General features: G+C 53.9%; 2 non-coding genes across 2 annotated transcripts; one reads left to right on the forward strand and one right to left on the reverse strand.

Annotated features, from left to right (window-relative positions):
• The first annotated feature begins 5,027 nt into the window (after positions 1-5,027).
• TRNAH-GUG lies at positions 5,028-5,099 on the forward strand. The gene has a single exon. It is a non-coding gene; the product is annotated as a tRNA-His (tRNA).
• Positions 5,100-6,759: 1,660 nt separating this feature from the next.
• On the reverse strand, positions 6,760-6,832 carry TRNAK-UUU. The gene has a single exon. It is a non-coding gene; the product is annotated as a tRNA-Lys (tRNA).
• Between the last annotated feature and the right edge of the window lie 118 nt (positions 6,833-6,950).

Consider the following 6,950-nt stretch of genomic DNA (forward strand, 5'->3'; position numbering starts at 1 on the left):
TCAACCCTCACAGAAAGCTGAGGTTTAGTTCCTCTGTGTGTTAACAGCCATGGGCGGATCTTACTGCTTTTGAATCAACTTCTTGGACCACTTTTGGGATGCTGGGGCAGCAGGCGCAGCAGCATCAGTTCCCCATATTCCTGTTGTGAACCTGAGTGACGGCAGCTTGCAGGGGGCAACACCTGGCAGTGGTGTTGCTCCTTCTCCACTCTAAGCTGTGCAGCTTCTGCCTGGAAAGATAAGGGGCTCGTATTAGCCAAAGAAAACTTTGTTATAGGATGTCTGAGTGGCTGTGTCTCCTCTGAGCAGAAAGACAGACTTTATAAACAAGGTAAAAATGTCCCTGGAATGCTCTCACGTGTCTCTGTTTCAGACCCCAGGGAGGAGGCATCTGGTGGTATCAGACAGACAAAGTCCTGATTTTCGCATGGGTCCTGGTGGTGTCTTTGTGTTGCCACAGTACGTTCACTTCTCGTTGGTTGAGGAACTCAGGTGACGTTTTCCATAAGGTTTCCCCCGATTCATCTCTTTCTTCTGAGTGCAATTGCAAAACAGAAAGATCCCAGAATTTCCTGCACATGGATTGTATGGGAAAAGTGTGCCTGGGTGGGTACTGTAATCATACAAGTTCTGTGTGTGTGTCACAGCCGTGCCTTTGGCGAGACTTGAGGGCCCCAAGTGCCCCTAAATGCCTGCTCCTGAGTCCCTGGGGGATGGCAGGAGTGATTTCCCCTCCTGTGCTTGAGTGGGGTTCCTCAGAGCTCTGTCCTGAGCTGGGGTTGCTCAGTAGTGGCTTTAATGGCCACGGGGATGGCGGTTATGCATTACGGACGCCCTGACATGAACCTGAGAGCATCTGCAAGAGAGCTGCAGGGCAGGGTTAGAATTCAGAGCAACCTTGGCCATTTGAGTAAAGAGAGAGTAGTCTCTTCTCCATGTCCATGAACAGGAGGAGGAGATGAGAGGTGGTCTTCAGGGAGTCAACTTTTTCAGACTGGGAAGCCCTGGAGCAGACTGATGGGACCTCTCATGTGCTCCCAGGCCATGGAGGTCTTGTGTCACTCCATTTTCTAACAGGCATCTGAAGGATATTGCACATCGTGCTTTGGAAAGCCTTGAAAGACCTTCTCAAGCCTCTCTGTGACTGTACTGTTAATGGAAGAGGCAAAGGCAATGTGGTGGCCCTTTCTTCAATCTGGTGTCTTCTCATTTCCAGGTTTAAGTTTACACTTCCCCCTGAGAAAGAAGCTGTGGAATGTCCCTCTGTAGGACCTCTGAAGGCCACAGAAGACAGGGAGGAAGAAGAGGAAGAGGAGGGGAAGGAGGAAGAAGAGGGTGATAAGCAAATTGAGACTGATGGTAATGTCACATCTGAGTTGTGAGAGGGGTGGTGGGGGTGTGGGTATGGGTGCTTGTGTGGGGGTCTTCCTTTAGTCCTCAGCAGTGGGTGGTTGAAGCCAAGGACAAAACATGGTGCCCTGGGAGGGAAGTTGGCCTCTCTCGTGCCTCACTGCATGCAGCAAAGCTCAAGTCACCTGCTGCAGAAGAAGACCTCGTGGCAGCCCAACACAGACAAACGCGGCTGGTACTGCTGAGGGACGCTTTCCCCCAGGGCTCTGGGCCCTGGTATATCTTGCAAGCTGCTCCTTGGGCTGCCAAGGGTGGAGTGGTCTACGTCTCCCACAGATCCTGTGCACTTGAATGTGGGGAGAAAAATTGCCCAGAGATGACACTTAAAAGGCTGGTCAGCTGTGCCAAAGACCTGGAGAGGAAGGCCTCTTTGAGATGATGGTGTCAAGGGCATTGGGTTGTTTTATCAGATGCTGGAGCAGATATGCCTGCCATTCTTGTTAAATAGCCACAAAGATGCTTTCTGAAGAGTCTTCCCCTCCTGTAGTTCCAGAGAGTCCTCCTACTGAACATCTCCTTTCTCAAGGAAGGTGGTCTCAAGTCTCCGTCCCCACTATAGGGCCCCAAGAAAGGAAAGGGGCGCAAAGGCAAAGGAAGGTGGTCACCTGGCAGGTGAGCCTCATGGAGAAATGGATGAGGGTGACCCCATGCTCTTGGATTTCTTGAATGAGTTGTACGCCGTGTCAGTGTTGTGCATGGTGTGGGTGTTGTCTTTGAAGGATTGTTCAGATTCATTGTGGTAGCTGAAGTTTGTGTGAAGAATGAATCCAGCAGCTAAGGAAATTTTTCTCCTTCCTTTTTGATGCCCATGAACATTCTCTCATTTCGGTCTAAATGATGCCGCTTTTCAAAGAAAAATGAGATTCAGAATACCCTCCCCCCACAAGGTAGAGCAGTGTCTGTGCTCACTGTTTTCGACCTTGGATTTAGTCAACTGGAAGACTCCAATTCAATTTCAAATCTGGCGTTTGGGGGGGACAACTCCTCCTGTCTGACGCAGGAGGAGTTGCCAGAGAGAGCTAATTGCCAGCACTGCTTTTCTCCTTCAAACGCTTCCTCCTTCTCCTGCACTGTGTGCCCCCAAAACACAGATTTTGGTGTGTGGCCACCACAGCACAGTTCACAGGAGGAGGTTCATGGGCCCTCCAGGTTCCGGTTATTGCAAAAGTCACCGTTGTTCTCTTTGTTCCTTCAAGACGGGGACCATGCATGGGTGTCACAGCTCACGCAAGTGCTACAACTCAAGGTTTTCTTCCTCCACTGTTGACACGAAACCAAGTATCCTGATACACCTACACCTCTAGCAGAACCGCTGTCTGCTGCAGAGGCTGGCACTGAGCCACTCATGAGCACAAGGTGGGGAACGGCCTCGTCCCACGCTCATGCCAGCTCACCCTCTTGGGTATTTTCAGCTTTCTGCCAAGAGTTGAGGAGAGCTTCTTGGTGGCCAAGAAGGATGGCAAGCGCAAGCAAACTCCCGGTGTCAGACCTCAAACCGCACTTCCCCTTTTCAGAAATAAAGAGAGAACCTCACCGTCACGCCAGGAAACCAGTCCACAGGTCAGAGCCTGGATCGGTTCCAGCAGGGGCTGGAGCGGGTTGTGGGTGGAGGTCCTGGGGGATGCTGGACAGGGCCTCCAATTCCTCCAACCAAGCCGTCTTCATGGTTTGGTGACATGCTCTGACCCACCGGAGGATTTAATCTCATGGCTCCTGCTCTGAAAAAGCCGTTCCCTCCCCTCATTTACCTCATCACGTGCTGGGGTGACCCTCCTGGTTCCTCTGCTACAGCTGCAAGTCCCTGCCCCAGGGCAGCTCATCTCCTAGGGGTTTCTGAGGATGGAGCAGAATGTGCTGGAGGGCAGCACAGATCCTGTAGCCACTGGCATCTTCACTGCTGAACATTCAGAGCATCTAAAGGAGGTGAGAAGCCTCCTAAAAATTGTCCTCTGGTGCCCATGCAGGCTGTGTGGTTTCATGAAACGTTGACAGACATTTGGCCGCGCTCACCACTGCCACTGATTGGGAAAGAGGAGCAGACTGCTCTGTTCCTGCACGGAGCTATGGTGAAGAAGAAGCTAGAGGGTCCGCAGAGGGTCTGCAAACTGAATGTGTTCACTGATCCCAGCCTGCGAAACTTGGGCAGCAGCAGCTGTCCAAGGCATAAAGGACTCCAACTCCTGAGCTCTGGGGCTGGGTATGGCCTCCTCCCCTTCCCCATCACCTGGCTTAGACCCTGGTGCCAGGCAGCCCCAAGCCAAAGGCAGCGGGGAGGCAGGGGGGGTCTCAGCCAGAAGGCGTGAGAAGCTTCTCCCTTGCTGTTGCAGCCAACTGTCCATGCGAGCAAACTACACCTTGCAACTCTTGGAAACTTACTCTCAACCATCCTCCCCACCTTGGCCAAGTATCCCAACACAGGGCACACAGGACCATTTTGGGCATGTGGGGTGTTTCGGGGGCCTGTGAGCATCAGCAGGGGAGAGAAAGGCAGGGGAAAGATGGCTCTGGGAGAGCAAACTCCTGGCCCTCCCCATCCTCACCTGACATGAGGCCATTTCAACATGCCCAGGGGAGGAGAAAGCCCTGAGGGGGAGCAAAAGAAGGGGGATCAGACTGGCATTGGATGCATGTCTCTTGGCCAGTTTTTACCTGGGGCCATCTCGTACCACCTGTTCACACCTCTGCGGTGCGGACCCAGTCATAAGAGGCTAAAAGGATGGAAAATTAAGTTTCCTCTCCAAACCAGGCAGGAGCAAAAAGTCTAGAGGAGGAAAGGGTAGGCGGCACTGACCAACCACCCCATGAACTGCGCTACTGAGGGCAAAAGTGGGATGGGGGAAGGATTAGCAGCATCACAGAAGCAGCGGGAGGGGTGGTTTGGGGAGAAAACCAAAGGCTGAAAGGCAGACCTCAGTGTCAGCACAAACCCACGGGAGTTGAGCTTGAGGAGGACAAGACTCCAAACTGAGGACCCCTGCAAGGCTGAGCCAAGAGGCTCAGCCCAACCATGCTGCCTGCCCTGGGCTTCCCAGTGCCTGAGTGATGCTCCCAGGTAAGGGTTTCTCTGCAGGGACCATGGTTGAGCAGGGAGGTGGCAGTGGGGCCTTGGGCAAGGTGGATGAGGGGCCCTGGGGACATCCCGGGTTACCTGGACCTCCCTGCCCAGCATCGCTCAGCTCCCTGTGGAGATCCCTGTGCCATTTGTTGTATTTTAAACTGAATTGCTGCCAACTTCTTGTATCATGCACTCATGGTGCTATAAAATTACATAATTACGCACCCCTTGTATAACTTAGACTTGGCTGAATCTATTGTAACTCTACATTTGCTGTATTATAGCACGATGCCCCCGCTGTGCGATGCCCCCATGGCAGTGCTGTCCTTTGCAGCCACCTCCCCAGGGAGCGCTGGCTCCCCGGCACTGCCAGTGTTTTGCACAATTTAGGGCCCCATTCAAATTGCTGAGGCTCCGAGCAGCAGCATCCAAGTCTGTTTGTAGCCACCTTAATAAAAATAGCGTGGGTTTGTTGGCAGGGCTGCGCAGGGCTCCCCACACCAGGGGAGGGGACGGTGCAGGCGCTCTCCTCTCTGTGGTCCCAGCATGTGGCAGGACTTGTGCTGTGATCGTATAGTGGTCAGTACTCTGCGTTGTGGCCGCAGCAACCTCGGTTCGAATCCGAGTCACAGCAAGGCTTTTGCAAATCACCTGGTGCTCACAAAAAGGCCGGTTTGAAGACGCCAGGGAGGCATCTGCAAGGACGCTGGTTTGCAAAGATGCTGATGTCCTCCCTGCTCTGAAGAGCGACGGGATTCACGCCTACAATGATTTCCCAACCCATGGCCACCACGCAGGGCCGCTCCAGTGGGGCTGCAGTGACAGCTTCTCCGTGCTCTGGGGAAAGCACTCCAGCTTTTCCATTTTCCAGGCAAAGCTCAAGAGTTTGGAGGCAGTCACCCAGCTTCCTACCTTTCCCTCACCATTCTGCAAAAATGGGGTAAGACAATGCTGCGGCCACCCTGCAGAGCCAGAGGAGGTGGGAGGCAGTAGCTTGCTGCCCCAGGCTCAGCTCCAGAGAGCCAAGAGAGCTCCTGCCCTCCAGGGGAGGAAGGCTCTGCCACAGCCACCACCTAAAGAAGATGAAGATCAAGCTGATGAAGCCCCACTGACGGTGGTCCCAGCTCCTGGGGAACAGGATTTTGGCTGCAACACCTCCTGGGCTGTGGTCATGGCAGAGGAAAACCCACCCAGCGCTGCGGGATGACCTTGACACGCTGTGGGGCTGGGAACCAGGGGGCTCAGGGGCACCGAGAGGCAGTGGGAGATCTCTGGGGTGCACCAGGAGGGGCTGCAGCTTGAGTTTTTTGCTCTTCAGGAGCCTTCAGCCCATGGAGACAGCCTGTGTGCTTGGTCTTGGTGCCCTCTCCTGACAGCCGTGCAGAACTCACTTTGGACGGCAGCTTTCAAAAATGGAATTACAACTACCTACATAAGGTATGGCACAGGTCGCTCCCAACGCTCTGCTGGTGAAGAAGACAAGACCCGAGCAGGGGGTCTCAATTTATTCACCGCTGGGGGGAGAATTGAAAGCAGCAGAGGGCTGCTAGCCTTCGGGTAGAAACTCTTGTAGCAGAAAGTTGAGTTATTTTGGATGAAAAACAACCCCTTTGGGATCTGAACATTGTTCAACCTCAACATAGGGCTGTTCCTCAAGCACAGTACGTTATTCTTCAGATGAGCTTAATGGCCTTAACCCCAAACCTGATTTTTCAAGCTCTCACATGAACCATCTTCCCATAAACCAGCGCAAGGCTCTGCTTCGGTCGGGGTGCGTTTTGAAGATGGGCAACAGGATCACAAGGATGGTTGAGGTTGGAAGGGACCTCTGGGGGTCATCTGGTCCCAGCCCCCTGCTCCAGCAGGGCCACCCAGAGCCGGTTGCCCAGGACCATGTCCAGGTGACTTCTGAATACCCCCACGGATGGAGACTCCACAATCTCTCCGGGCAACCTGTGCCCATGCCCGGGCACCCTCACGTGAAAAAGTGTTTTCCTGACATTCGGAGGGAACCTCCTGGGTTCCAGTTTGTGCCCATTGCTTCTGGTCCTGGAATCAGGCACCACTGAGAAGACCCTGGCTTCCCTCCTCGGAGAGATGCCCCGTCCCTTTGTCATCTTCGTGGAGGTCATCACGCAGAAAAAAGGAGGTGCCAGGAAGAACCCAGCCTCTGAGTAGGCACCTGAACACCTTTCAGTGAGGAAGGGCACAGGGGAGAAAGTCCCCAGTTTCATCCCCATCTTGGCAGGATGAGGTGATGCTTCTGCCCGTGGGCTCCTAAAGGATAAAGCCTTCGCCTGAACAGGGGCTTGAACCCTGGACCCTCAGATTAAAAGTCTGATGCTCTCCCAACTGAGCTATCCAGGCTCACATTTGGGGGCACCCAGGAGGTTCAGGACAGGCAGTGAGGACCCTGCTTCCCAGCATCACCTGAGGGACAGCACGGGGACTCGCTTTGACCTCCTCCAGCCCCGCAGTACCCCAG

Source organism: Egretta garzetta, unplaced genomic scaffold (genome assembly GCF_000687185.1).
Source record: "Egretta garzetta isolate BGI_Z169 unplaced genomic scaffold, ASM68718v1 scaffold27, whole genome shotgun sequence".
NCBI classification, from domain to species: domain Eukaryota; kingdom Metazoa; phylum Chordata; class Aves; order Pelecaniformes; family Ardeidae; genus Egretta; species Egretta garzetta.